At 45.5% G+C, this 14,903-nt stretch overlaps 1 protein-coding gene across 4 annotated transcripts in view; it reads right to left on the reverse strand.

The window, feature by feature from the left end:
- The window catches only part of SLC24A3 (solute carrier family 24 member 3), a 463,737-nt gene that overhangs the window by 318,764 nt on the left and 130,070 nt on the right, over positions 1-14,903 (reverse strand). The window lies entirely within an intron of this gene.

Below are 14,903 nucleotides of genomic sequence, written 5' to 3' on the forward strand. Positions count from 1 at the left end.
TCCCGAACTAGGAAGTGCAACCAGGCTCACCCAGAGAGCATGGGAAAACTCAGATTCCTGGGCCCACCCCGCCCCAGAGCTCCTGACTCAGGAGGGGTGGAGCGGGGCCTGAGAACATGCATTTCTCCCACACTCCCAGGGAACTGTTGGTCCTGAAACTGCATTTTGAGAAACTCTCGCTGCTTGAGTGATTCCCGTGGTTCCCACAAGTCTGCTGGAAGGAAAGTCAGGCTGAAGAGGCCAGTGGGGGAGCATCCTTCTCGTCTGCTGCCGGTGTCAAGTGCAAGGCCTCCCAGGAGAGCATGTGTCAGCAGCAGCCCTGCCGCGTGCCGTGTGGGCGTGTCCTTCTCAGGAGACCATGAGCACCCGCCCAAGGGCCCCTCCGTGGTCTCTGGGGAGCCCCGGGCAGATGGCAAGGTGGGCTGCTCCTCCGTTCTCCTTCCACTGGCTGCTCCCTGTGCCATGCCCCCAACAGCCCGCCACTTGGCCCGCTCTCAGCCTCTGCCCAGCAGCACTGCCCAGAGAACACCTGGGGTCTGGGGCCTGGGGTCTGGAGTCTGGGTGGGTCGCTGAGGCAACGTGTGCTTTACACGTTAACTGCTCCTGAGACGCGGACACCAGGCCCGCCTGAGAGCGTGGCTCTGACTAGTCCTGTTGCCCGTTAGGTTTTGGACACCGACTACTCTGCAGCCCATGTCCCTCCGGGCCAGGCGCGAGGTTATGACCGCACCCGCAGTACCCACTCTGAAGACGGGAGACCTTCCCACATCAGCCCATCCTCCTGGCCGCATCTGTGCTCCCCCCGGGATATGCATCACTCAGGAGAAAATGGCATCTTGGCCACAGGGCCCAACGGCCCCTCTCAAGTTGCAAACTGACCCTCGAGGTGTTTTCATTCTCCAGGAACTATTTTTCCTGGCATATGTGTAATATACAAGGACAAAAAATCCTTTGCTTTTTTAAAACATCCAATACAAAATAAGCGATTGTTCAGGCTCCAGACAGTCTGTCATAACTCCCCAGCACGCTCTAAGAACAATAAGCCCCTTGAGGGTGTGTGTTCTTTGGCCATCGCTCCTCTCCCGGGGTTGGTTTCACTTCGTTCCTTCCATGGTCTCTGTGATGCCACAGAGCACCCTGAATGGGCATCCCCACCAGACACACACGCTGGGCTCCAGGCTCTCCTTTCAGCACTGGTGGGGCCCTCAAACAGTTGACGTCGTTCTCAAGTAGACACTTTTTTCTTCCTTTACGCGGCAAACAAAGCCAGTAGGCAATTCTGGGTGATGAACTTAAGAAGATAGGCAAACCTCCATTGAAACTGAGATGTCTGGGATGGACTGGGAGGTTGGGATTAGCAGATGCAAACTATTATGTATAGGATGGATAAACAACAAGGTCGTACTGTAGAGCCCAGGGAACTGTATTCAATACCCTGTGATAAACCATAATGGAAAAGAATATGAAAAGGAATATATATATATATATATATATGTATAACAAAGTCACTTTGCTGTGCAGCAGAAATTAAGACAACATCATAAATCAACTATACTTCAATTAAAAAAATTTACATTCTAAAAAAAAAAAAACCCTGAAATGTCTGGCATAAAGCTGTCTAAGACGACCAGGTCTAAGGCAGATGCGATGTCCCAGGGGAATGGTCTGGTATGTAACACAATTGTTCTTCAGTCGCTGTGTGTGGAAACTCAACAGCTTTGGCCGACGGAAAGGAAGAAAAGAAGAGGGCGTCTGGAAAGGACCCAGGGCCCTTTGGAAGGCCATCATGGGGCCATTGACCCACTGCCAGTGGCTAAAGCAGAAACAGTGGTGGACTCAGAGGTGAGAGTTCAAATCCTCCGTCTCCTTTGGAAGGTCTACGTCCGCAGGGTCGGGGTCTGCAGGTCACTGAACGTCTCCAAACACCAGTGCCCTCAGCTGTGCCCCCGGCTTCCTCACCACTGCCTGGTCCCAGGTGGGAAGTGCAGGGCGTGGAGGACAGTGAAGGTCCCGGGGGACGGAGTGAAGAGCAGCCGGGTGTGACAATGTGGGAGCTGTCCTCACACCCAGGATACTCCCGACGATGGGAAGACAGTGGCTGGTGCGAACAGTGTGACTTCAAATGATCGGCAGTCGTCCCAGACCAAGCTACCTGGGTGACACGTGTGAGGCTCAAATGTTTAAACATTTTGGAAAAGTCTGCACAAGTCTGCCGTGTAATTTCAGCCTCTGCCTTTTTACCGTTCCCCCATGGATGTTAATAACTTTCAACAGAATTCTTTTCGACCGTCAGCAGTATGAGCAACATCCTCTGTGTCCTGAGACCACAGGAGATTCCAGTTCACTTCATCCTCACACCCTCCCTCTGCTTCCTTTATCATCTCACTAGATTTGGGGGAAGACTGGCTGAAGTAGAAACAGCGGTGGACTAAGAGACACAAGTTCGAGTCCTCCCTCTACTCTGGGATCCCATATGGCTGGGTGTCTGCAGGTAACTGAATGTCTCCAAATGCTAGCCGTCTTCTCTGGGAAACGCATAAGACAGTGTTCGTTCTGCTTCACAGAAATGTCATGGGGACTTTGGGAACGGAACTGAGGCAGACAGCTCCACCCGGTGAAGAGCCTACTACGTGTCAGGCTCCTTAATGGGCTTTGCCTGCATTATGTGACTTATGTCTTAGGAGAAACCCGTATTTTAGGTCTCATCGTGTGCTTGTCACGTAAAAGCATCACGATCGGGCTTCCCTGGTGGCGCAGTGGTTGAGGGTCCGCCTGCCGATGCAGGGGACACGGGTTCGTGCCCCGGTCCGGAGGATCCCACATGCCACGGAGCAGCTGGGCCTGTGAGCCATGGCTGCTGGGCCTGCGCATCCGGAGCCTGTGCTCCACAACGGGAGAGGCCACAACAGTGAGAGGCCTGCGTACCCCAAAAAAAAAAAAAAAAAAAAAGCAGCACGATCAAACAGATCAAGAAATGCCTCCATGGCCACACACAGAGCAAGTGGACAACCTAGATAGAATCCAAACTCGGGCGACTCTAGCCCCAAAGCCCTTTCCATAAAACCCTGAAACTGTACGTGTAAAAATGCCCTGGAAACGCTGAAGCCGAGTCAAAGATAAGACGATGTGATCCTCCATGAAGCAGAAATGCTAATTAAAATGGCATCTCATGCATCCTGTACTGTCAGGGAATGAGCAATTTCACTTAAGTGGAACGTTCCAGGTATCTAAAGGTTACCCCTCATGATGAATCGACCTTGCAGAGATTTTTAATGGAAAATTTCCAATAGTAATTACATTCTCTTTTGCTATCTTAAATACACATGGATCCGAATTTTAAGATTTCTAAAAATAATTCAGGACATTAATGAGTAGGAGGCATAAAAATGAGACACAATCGAGCAACGTTCTCAAAGTCTGTGATGTGACTAAAGCAGCCCCAACGGCTAGACTTGTTCATTTAACAAGCCTACTTTCTGCCAGAATATTCTGCTATGAAAATTTTCAAATATTCCAGGAAGTTGAGAGAAACGTTACCCACCACCTAGCCTGTAACATAACATTGTAAAAGGCTTGTTTTATCACACAGGTACCCATCTATCCATTCCTCTATCCATCTACCAATCTGTCTTTTAAAAGATGTATTTCAAATTATATCGCAGAGATTAGCACACTTCTCCCTGAATTCTGCAGCATGCATATCAAATCAATATTTGTTTATGGTACTTTTCTATCAAGATGCAATTCACATACAGCGAAATGCACAAATCTTAAGTGAACATTCGCTGAGTTCTGACAAATGAATACACCTTTGTAGCCCAAAGCTCTATCAAGATGACGACCATTATGACTGCCCCGGAAGGTTCCCTGGCCCCCATCCTAGTCAATTCCAATTCCTAGTCAATTCTCCCTCCCGAGGGAGTCTACTTTCTACAGGACTTCCTTCTCCTCCCCCTGAGGTCAGCTTTACAAGTGTCAGAGGTTCTGCTTCTAATCTGTGACCTCATTTTATCTGCACTTATCTGGGTGGGATCGTGACAGTAATTCACAGCCACTTTTAGGAAAGTGCGTGGGTCTTTGGGTTGTCTCTTCCACGAGGCTGAAAGGCATTTCCCCCAAGAAGGATTTGGGAGTACGTGATTTTGCCGGCAGCCTGATTTCTGTATACATGGAGAGCTACCGGACTGTCACAAAGCTTGACCAAGTATCTTTCCACCTGTAAAATCTAGTGCTGGTTTGTACAAGAAGAGAACTTCCATAAGGGTTAAGATTTCCATGTGCTAGTATTCACCAGGGTTCTGAGGGACTGGGTTTTGAAGGAAGACAATGGCTCACTCAACTCTTTGGAGCCGAGGTGCTGTGACGTTCACGTGTTGTTAATGTTGACAATCATACGTTGCAAGACATTTGCATGTTGAGACATACACAGGTTCACATGTCAACATCACACACTGATCTGTTGTGACATTTGCATGGTGAGATGTTGAGACATGGGTACATTAAGACTGTTGAAACGTTCACAGGATGCCATCCACAGGTCAAGACGTTGAGACGTTCACATGTTGAAATGTTGAGACATTCGCACACTGACATGCCAAGATATTCAACGTTGAGACAGTCTCAGGTTGACACACTGACACGTTCCCAGATCCAGATGTTGAGATTCTCACATGTTGATATGTACAGACATTTACAGGACCTGGCGAGACAGTCCCATGTTGAGATGTTGAAACAGCCACAGGTTGAGATGTAAAGACCTTCTCATTCATCTGACTTCAAACATGATGACCTGAGCCAGTCCCAACATGCAGGTATGGACTCCCTCTCGGCACTATCTTCAACATCCCTTCCCCGCAGCAGTGCCAGCACCACCCAGGAGGTCTCCATGGACAGTTTCCATCCATGCCCATGGCGTCCCGCGTCTCCCTGGCGGAGGATGTTATCTGGGCCCAGGTGGGTGCGCAGCCTCTACACGGGCAGACAAGAAATGCTGGGGTGACCCTCAACCTATGTGGACCAGATTTGAGGGATAAACACCCCAGTTTCCTCACTTGTCAGTGGCTCGACACCATCTCCCAGAGGATCCTCACTGGAACTAAGCCCAGCTTCCTCAATGGTAACATCCCCGACTGGTGTTTCTTGAGATCACCTCCTAAACAATCTATTTGTATCCAAATCCTTGATTTTGGTGGGAACCCTAACTAAGCCATCTCCAAAGCACCAGTCCTGTCTCCAAGCAGACAGTCGGAGAGCAGAATCAGGACCTCATCGGAGGGGACACATCCTCATCCACAGGTGACCAGGTCACCACCTCCTCACTGCATATTTGCTGAAGCCTGTGCGTGGGACCTGCTCCTTGAGGACGAGGGGCACCAATGACGGAAATCCATGGAGCTGCCTCACATCCATGACATCCCTCCTGGGTGGAGGACAAGCTCACCTCCCACCACATCACAGGGAAGGGCAGGTTCTCTCCCCCGCCCCCGAGATGCCCATGTGAGGCAGTGGCAACAGGAATTGACAGCTTTCTTTGGGGTAGGGGGTGGGGAGGGGGGCTCTCACGATGGGTCCCTCCATGGGGAGAGGAGGTGCTGGAGCTCCATGTAGACTGTTCACAGCAGATGTCTCCTAGAGTCTCTGGGTGGGCGGGCATGAAGGATGCTTACAGAGACAGAGGAATCTTAGAACAGGGGCAACTTGACTGAATCTCTTATTGGGGGAGAAAGGATCAAAAAGAGATACAGATGGTGAAACTTCTGTGGAAAATAGTTTGGCAGTTCTTCAATAAATGGGCCATAGGGATGTTCAAATAAAAACCTGTACACTAATGATGTTCAGAGCAGCACCACTGACAAGTAGGCTTAAGGTGGAAACACCCAAATGTCTATCAACAGATGAGCAGATACACAAAATGTGCTACAGCCTCACAGCAGAATATTGTTCAGTTTAGCCAAAAAAACAAATGAAGTATTGGTACATGCCAATACTGATATTTATATGTGATGATATATTGATACGTGATAATATATATACCTATATTGATACATGATTATATATACATATATTGATACACGATTATAGATGGATTATATCTTGTAAACATTATGCTAAGGGAAATAAGACAGACACAAAAGGCCACATATTTATATAAACGATCCCATTTACATAAAATATGCAGAATTGGCACATCCACAGAGACAGATGGGTGTTTTCCAGAGGCTGGGGGCAGAGAAGGGTAGGGAGTGATTGCGAATGGGTACGGGTCACCCTTTAGGTTGATGAAAATGTTTCAGAACTAGAAAGAGGTGATGGTCGCACAACACTATAAATGGAATAAATGCCACTAAACTGTATACATTAAACGGTTAAAGTGGTAAATTTTATTATACATATTTTACCACACTTTTTAAAAAAGTAAGATAGAAGTCTGTGAACGTGAACACCTTTGGATTTCCTAAGGGTCATCAGACACTTTTAGGAGCTGAAAGGGGCCTCAGAAGCAAGCTAGTCTCTAATCCCATTTAACGCTCACAAAGGATGCAGAGTAGTTAATGACTTGGTTAAGGCTACAAAGGGAACCGAGAGGAGTCACCTTATGTGCTAGAGGTTGTACTTCTCTTTTTTTCCAAAATGAGGTCACGGTTTACATGGTGGCGATCTGTAACGGGTCATCAAGCACGGAGCCAGAGCTCAGGTGTGATGGGCAGGTGGCATGGGCCCAGGTGTGGTGGGTGGGTGGGATGTGCCCAGGTGAGGTGGGTAGGTGGAATGTGTGTGGCCAATATCAGATTTCAGATGGGACTCATCCCCAGGCAGCCACCCCTGAGCTCACACACCCACCTCCTTCCTCTTACACCACATGCCTCACCTTGAAGGCATTTGAGGTCATGGCACTTGGTCTGGATTACCAACAGGAAAAAACGAAATAAAACTGTCATTACTGGAATTTTAGAAATGACAAATAATAAACAAAAATGATGATACAGTTGGAGCGAGGGGGAGAACAATACTGGCGACTCACAGCTGAGAAGAAGGGGCAAATCTGCCTTAGTTGGACCTACGGTGGTGGTAACTGAAAAGTGGCAAATGACAAGTGATGGTTAAAAAGTACAAAAGTAGATATAGCTTTGAAAGCTAAACATCAAACTAATTTGCATGGGCATTCGTCAAAATCAAGGTGTGAAAAAGGCAAGCTACACCAGTTTCCAGGCCAGTGCTCCACGGGCTGAGGGAATGTCGGGCGGCTTTGCTTCCCCTGCTGGTGTCTCTCACCCAAAAGGCAGGGGCCATCCAGGTTCCTAAACAGCAGGAGACATTGAGAAGATAATAGCAGGATATTTGTATCTCTGATCTCAGGGTAGTAAAGGACTTCCTAAACAAGATGCAACATATCAGACAAGAAAAAGAAATAAAAAGAATCCAAATTGGAAAGGAAGAAGTAAAACTGTCACTGTTTGCAGATGACATGATACCATCCATAGAAAATCCTAAACACGCCACCAAAAAAACTACTAGAACTCATCAATGAATTCAGTGAAGTTTCAGGATACAAAATTAATATGCAGAAATCTGTTGGATGTCTATATACTAACCATGAATTATTAGAAAGAGAAATTAAGAAAATAATCCCACTTACAATCAATTCAAAAGCCATAAAATACTTAGGAATAAATCTAACTAAAGAGGTAAAAGACCTGTATCAGAAAACGATAAGAAAAATTTTTTTAAAGAAACTGAAGATGACACAAACAGATAGAAATACATACCATGCTCATGGATTGGAAAAATTAATATTGTTAAAATGACCATATTACCCAAGGCCATCTACAGATTCAACACAATACCTATCAAAATACCAGTGGCATTTTTCACAGAACTAAAAGCAAATAATTCTAAAATTTGTATGGAAACACAAAAGACCCTGAATAACCAAAACAGTCTTGAGAGAGAAGAACAAAGCTGGAGGTATCACACTCCCTGATTTCAAACTATACTACAAAGCTATAGTCATCAAAACAGTATGGTACTGGCAACAAAATAGACCATAAGTCAATGGAAGAGAATACAGAGCCCAGAAATAAACCCACATTTATATGGGCAATTAATCTAAGATAAAGGAGGCAATAACATACAATAGGGAAAAGACAGCCTCATCAATAAATGGTGTTGGACTAACTGGGCAGTTACATGCAAGAGAATCAAAGTGGACTACTTTCTCACACTAGACATAAAAAAAAACTGGAAATGGATTAAAGACTTAAATATAATGCCTGAAACTATAAAAATTCTAGAAGAAAACATAGGCAATACTTTCTTTGACATTTCTCTTAGCAATATTTTCCTGGATATGTCTCCTCAGGCAAGGGAAACAAAAGCAAAAATAAACAAATGAGACTACATCAAACTAACTTTCGCACAGTAAAGGAAACTATCAACAAAATGAAAAGGTCACATACTGAATGGGAGAAGCTATGTGCAAATGATACATCCAATAAGGGGTTATTATCCAAAATATGCAAAGAACTCATACAACTCAACATCAAAAAACAAACAAACAACTGGATTAAAAAGTGGGCAGAGGACCTAAATAGACATTTTTCCAAAGAAGACATACAGATGGCCAACAGGCACATGAAAAGATGCTCAACATCACTAATAATCAGAGAAATGCAAATCAAAACTACAGTGAGATATCACCTCACACCTTCCAGAATGGCTATTATCAAAAAGACAACAAATAACAAGTATTGGTAGGGATGTGGAGAAAAGGGAACCCTTGTGCACTGTTGGTGGGAATGTAAATTGATGCAGACACTACAGAAAACAGTATGGAGGTGCCTCAAAAAATTGAAAAATAGAACTACCATGTGATCCAGCAACTTCACTCCTGGGTATTTATCCAAAGAAAATGAAAATACTAATTTGAAAAGATATATATACCCCTATACTCACTGCAGCATTATCTACAACAGCCAAGATATGGAAGCAGCCTAAGTGCCCACAAATAGATAAGTGGATAAAGAGGATGTGATACACACACACACACACACACACACAGAAATACTACTCAGCCATAAAAAAGAATGAAATCTTGTCATTTGCAACAACATGGTTGGACCTAGAGTGTATTATGCTAAGTGAAATAAATCAGAGAAAGACAAATACTGTATGATTTCACTTATATGTGTAATCTAAAAAACAAAACAAATGAACAAATATAACCAAACAGAAACAGAGTCATTTATAAGATAAATAAGTACTAGGGATGTAATGTACATGATAAATATAATGAACACTGCTGTATGTTATATATGAAAGCTGTTAAGAGAGGAAATCCTAAGAGCTCTCATCATAAGGAAAAACTTTTTTTTCTATTTGTTTAATTTTGTATCTATATGAGATGATGAATATTCACTAAACTTACTGTGATAATCATTTCATGATGTATATAAGTCAAATCAGTATGTTGTATACTTTAAACTTACATTGTGCTGCATGTCAATTATATCTCAATAAAACTGGAAGAAAAACATTTTAAAAAGAAAAACATTTTTAGAAAGACAACACAAACCACAAAGGAAAAAAAATGATGCATCTGACTACATTAAGGTTTAAAACTTCTGTGCATCAAAACCACCATCAAACAGAGAAAAGACAAGCCGTGGACAAAATATAACACTAACAAAGAATTTATATCCAGACTATGTAAAGTCCTCTTACGGTTCATAAGAAACAAACAGGCAAAATTTATGAGTAAGCAATTCAGAGAAGAGACCACACAAATGTGGAATAAACTTTTAAGCAGAAGCTGAACTTGATCAGCTGCCATAACAAATTACCATAAATCAGGTGCCTTAAAGCAGCAGAAATTTGTCCTCTCACAGTTCTGGGGACCAGAAGTCCAAAGTCAAGGAGTCAGCAGGGCCTCACTCTAGAGAATCTGTTTCTTGCTTCTCCCAGCTTCTGGAGGCTGCTGGTGCTCCTTGGCTTGTGGCCACATCACTCCAAACTCTCTCCATCTTTTCATCACCTTCTACCCTATGGGTGTCTAATCTCCCTCTGCCTCTCTCTGATAAGGACACTTGTGATTGCATTTAGGGTCCATGTGGATAATCCAAGGTAATCTCCTCATCTTGAGATCTTTAATTTAATCACATCTGTAAAAACCTTTCCCTATAAGGTAATAGTCACAGGTTCCAGGAGTTGGAACCTCATGTCTTTGGGGGACACCATTCATGTCACTCCAGCCAGTAACCAGGGCAATGCAAATTAAAGCCACACGTAGACACTTCACCAGACTGGCAGATATTAAAAAGTCTGACAATACCAAGCACTTATGACAATGGAGAACAATGGGAACCCACATCTCCTGCTGGTGACAGTGTAAATCTATCAATACAACCATGCCAGAGACCAGTTTGGTGGCATCTATAAAAACTAAGGAGGCACATACCCTACCATCCAGCCATTCCACTGCTCGAGAAATTGATCCTACCAGGAGACACCCACAAGAGTGTTCGGTGTGGCCCTGTCATGTCAAAAAGCTGGACACAATCCAAATGTCCATCCACAGGAGAACAGCTAACTAAACCATGATGCAGTCGCCCCCACGGGTACCATGCAGCTTTGAAAGTCGGTGACTTAGAGCCTCAGACACTGACATGGACAAATCTCACGCATGTACCATCGAGGGAGAAATGCATTTGCAGAAGGCCACACAGGGTGTGAAGTGACTTATATACCAAGTTCAAACACATGCCGCTGATACTTGATGCTGTTTCTGGACACGTACGCTTGTGGTAAAAGCCTGGAGGTACGTGTGGAGGTTCACAAACACCCATTTCTAGACACGATGTGGCCCCTGGGAGGCAGGGAACTGAATGCAAACGTGAGCAGTAAGAAATCCAAAGGGGATTTCAAAATGTATCTGCAATAGTTTACTTCTTAGGTGAATGATGGCTACGTGGATATTCATTATATTATTCCCTATACATCTTTATGTCTGAGATATTTTGTCACAATGTTTTTTTTAACTTAGGAGGTGAGGTATGGCTGGCAGGAGTGGTGGCAGACCAGTGGGAAGGCCTGGCAGGTAGGAGAGTTTGGTCCTAGTCCCAGGGGTTCTTAACCAAGGGGTCTATGGAGGGAATGTCGGGGACCCTGAACAGGAATGAGGAATACATCTTTTTAACTAACTTCTACCTGAAATGCAGCATTTCCTTCTACTTATGAATGTGGGCAGCAAACCACATGGTATATTAGCAATTTCTTTGCCTTTATCACCAATAGCTGTCACGTATTTTTCGGCCCATGACAGTGTGCAGATATCTCAAGATAGCATTTATGCTCGTCAGCAATTCAAAATGACAGTAGTTATCAGACCCTCCACCAGATCTCGCTATTGAACGTGGGAATAAAGAAGCACATAGATTATTACTCCATCACCAGGTTGCTTATTCACTACGCCCATAACTGTATTTCAACATAGGTAAAATACTGATACTTTCTGTTGCCCTAGGTATTTTATCCTGTGTATTCAAAACGAGATCCTTCACCAGACTGCCAACGGGGTTAAGCACCCCTGGAGGAGGAGAGGGGCTGGGGGTCCCCGAGGAGTTGGGTCAGTGGCTACAGACGGTCCCTGGGGGTCCCCACCGCTTCAGGACAGAGAGGTCAGATCCCATTATAAGGACGAAAGGCAAGTTGCACTTGTTTATCTCAGCAGGTAAAGAAAACAGAGCCCAGATGAGCTATTTTCAAACGTGCCATCACCCTTATTCCGTCTCCTCTCAGTCTCCTTCTATTGGATTCTACCCAGGGCCTAGCTTGTGAATTGTTCTGAACTCAGACTGAAATGCAACTAGTGGATAAGTCTCTGAGGGAGCCTCCAAAATGAACTGCAACCCAAGTGAAGGCTGAGTCTGTAATCTGGTGATTAGAACCATATGCAGCTTCCTCCCTTCAGGCCGGAAGGATGCCCGGGTGGGGCAGAGGCTCGGGGGGCTGGCTGGTTTCCCTACTCAGCCTGGCTGGGGGTGTGGCCAGGCCTTGGGAAGTCTGACTCCAAGTCACAGGATGCCAAAATGGAAGAGAACACTCTTGCTTCTGGGAGGAAGCAGCCTTGTCCGCCACTCAGAGCCGCCGAAAAGGGGAGCTGGGTCAGTGTTTCTGCCCCACCGGGAAGACGGTGGGGGGTTTCTGTATCCCACTGCTGCCCACAGAAGGAGAAGTGGCATATCTTAGGAGTGAGGCTGGCGAGAACCTGGCAGGTGGTGGGCCACATATATATTTTTTTCCCTTAAATCTACCATTTATTGAGCATTTGCTATGAGCTAGGCATGCTGCTAGGTGCTTTTTAAAAATCAACTTTACTGAAGTATAATTTATGTGCAATAAACTGCAGCCACTTAAAGTGGACGATTCCATCAGCCCCAAAGTTCCCTTGTGTCCCTTTTGGTGCCTCCATCATGGGCCCTCTTGGCACCTACGTAATCACTGATCTCCTTCCTGCCTCTGAGTTTGCATTTTCTAGAATGTTATACAAATGGAATTACACGGTATGTACCCCTTGGTGTCTGGCTCCTTTCATTCAGCATGATGTTTTTGAGATCCATTCACGTTGTTGTGTGTTTCGGTGGTTCATTCCTTCAAGAGCTGAGTAGTAGTCTATTACATGTACGTACCCCTATTTGTTTATCCATTTACCAGTGGATGTATATCTGGGTTTTTCCAGTTTGGGGCTATTATGAATAAAACTGCTATGAATATTCATGTGCATATCTTTTCATGACCATATGTTTTCATTTCTTTGGGTAAACTACCTAAGAGTACAATGGCTGGGTCATAAGGCAAGTGTATGTTTAACTTATAAGAAACTCAAAACTGTTTTCCAGTGTGGCTGCACCATTTTACATTTCCGTCAACCACAGATTAGAGTTCCAGTTACTCCACATCCTTGTCAACAATTGGCACTATCAGCTTTTAAATCTGAGCCATTCTAGTGAGTGTGCAGTGGTACCTCACTGGAGATTTAATTTGCATTTCCCTGATGACTAACGATGCTGTGCATCTTTTCATGAGCTTACCAGCTTATATATATTTATTAGTCAGGTTAATGTAATAAAGGACCCTGCTCAGGGGAGACACTTGCTTCCTCTTTAAGCAGTTTTTACAATGTAAGTTCTTTATGGACAAGGACCATGTGTCAGTAATCCTTGTGTCTCTCTAGCACAGTACCTGACACCTGGTAGGTACTCAATAAATTAAGTCTGTTGAGAAACTGAGCAAATGAATTCCAGTTAATTCTGGGATGTAATATAATGACATTCTCAGGGCCTAACAGAGTGTTAAACCGTAGGGTTTTCTACACTGAATGGCCCAAGACTTAATAATTTTTTTTGATTGCTGTGATTAAACCATCTCTCCCCACCTGTAGCTAACCCACCTCCCAAACTGGTGATTTGAATATACTGTGGGCTTGTTTGGGAAGCAGACAAAGAAGTTTGCTTTGACTTCTACATGGATGACCATATAAATAAAAGCAAATAGGTCTGAAGGAGAGCCTTAAAGACTTTTAAAAGATGACTTTTGGGAAAAGTGTCCAGGAGATTCCTATGTAATGATTTTCCTCATCAAGGGCTGAGAATCCACATGTTGAAATTGGGGTCCCTGGTGCAGCATTAATTCAGCAGTGAGGTCCAGCATAGACAACTGGGGGTTTTGGGGAAAGAAACCAAGAAAGAGGGATCTAGGTTCAACTCCCGACTCCTCCACTCCTGATTTCTCAGACCTTAGAAAGCTCCTGAATCCCACCAAGGGGAAGACAATGTTGTGTTTGGAGGGCGTTTTAAGAATGAAATGACGGGACGGATGTGGAATTTCCCCACACACCCGCTCACAGCAGCCTCGCGATAATTGCTAGCTTCCTTCCTCCTGAGCTGCCGTGGCCGTGGTGGCTAGTACCACAGCCCCCAGCTCCCAGGGCTAAAGCTGGGACTCTGTCCTCAGAACTGCCCCCTGGAAGGCTGGGTTCCCCAGCCCCGGGGATGTCCAAGGACTGACTGATACAAGTACCCTCAGACCCCTAACTCAAGCAGGAACGATCCTGGGTGTGATTTGAGCTACCGGATTCCCCCCCTGCCCCCGCATCAGGTCAAGGTTGAGCCTGGCCTGAGAAAGCATCCCTCTTGGCCTCTTCCCCTGCCCTGTCCTGCCGAGAGCTCTCCCTCAATAAAACATGTGCTCGTCAATCCCCATCTTCCTGCCCTCCAGGAACCCGAGACATCCAGGAACTTGCGGGGCACCATTTCCTCCCGATGCACTGATGCCAAGGGTACGACTTTCTGAAGCCACACTCTCTGGCCAGCGGAGCGTGAAGGGTCTGAAGAAGTCTTCCATACACTCTGTGCCTGTTAAAACCCACAGAATCTCTGGGTATTACAGTGTTCAACCAATCACCCAGGGGAAATCACGGCCATGGAGCAACTGAACAAGAGGCACTTCCCGGAGCCTCGGGAGAGGTACAGAAGAGGGCTGCACAAAGACAAACCTGTGGTCAGTGTCAGTGGCATAAAAGACCCTGACAAATACCCCAGGAGAGGAATCTGGGGGGCGCTGCGAGCGACCAGCGCTGATGCCCGGACGAGGGCTGGTGAGAAGCTTAATCAGTTAACTCAGGGACACAGCAAACACTGGAGAAGTTCTCCAAGCTGATTCCCAGGCTGGGACACAAGGACAAGTTGGGAGAAGAAGCAGGAAGGGACGGGGGTGGCCAGAAAGTCAGAGGCCCAGGATCCCGTTGAGTCATGTCTGGACTCAGATAGAGAACAAGCAGCTGAGCCCCGTGGGTCAGCCCAGATGCTGCTTAATCCGCGATGCAGAGATGAGATAGACAGGGAAGAGCA

Source organism: Stenella coeruleoalba, assembly GCF_951394435.1.
Source record: "Stenella coeruleoalba genome assembly, chromosome: 15".
NCBI classification, from domain to species: Eukaryota; Metazoa; Chordata; class Mammalia; order Artiodactyla; family Delphinidae; genus Stenella; species Stenella coeruleoalba.